Consider the following 663-nt stretch of genomic DNA (forward strand, 5'->3'; position numbering starts at 1 on the left):
CATCGCGTCATCACCTGCGGGGCCTGACCTCCGAGTGGCTGGCTCCCAGCTGGCCCCCTCCCGCCTCCTCACCCAGAGGCCATGGGCCGCCAGCTTCCAGGAAGAGAGAGGCCGGCCCGGATCGGAAACTGACCGGCAGTCGGCCCGCTCACCTCCTTCGCTCCGATGCAGCCCCTGAAACGAAACCTTGGCAACTTTTGGGGCCAAAGCTTCTCGGAAAGGGGAGGTAACCCTGCGGGAGCCTGGGCACCCCCCACCCCGCCTCCAGGCACGCAGACCCCAGAGGGCCCAGCACCCTGTGCGAGCAACAGCAGCACCCAAAGGAGACGGAGCGGCAGGCTGGGCCCCGAGGGGGCAGGGGAGGCTGGACAGCAGGGGCTGAGGGTCATCGCCTGCCCTTGTGAGCCGCAGCCACGGGCACTGTGGCGGGAAGATGGCAGCCAAGCCTGGCACCTGCCCACAGAGCCCTGTCCATCCCCGACCCCGGCTGGTGCCGGGGGTGAGGCTCCGGGTACCTCGTGGGCCTCTGACGGGGCGTCTGCCTGAGCCCCAGCTCGTGACTTGCAGCCGCGGCTTTCCAGGCAGACTTGGCCAAGCCTGGGCGTCCAGGTGAGATGACACAACTGACCCCTCTCAGGGCAGGGCCTGCCTCTCAGCACTGAC

This window comes from Myotis brandtii, unplaced genomic scaffold, assembly GCF_000412655.1.
Source record: "Myotis brandtii unplaced genomic scaffold, ASM41265v1 scaffold537, whole genome shotgun sequence".
NCBI lineage: Eukaryota > Metazoa > Chordata > Mammalia > Chiroptera > Vespertilionidae > Myotis > Myotis brandtii.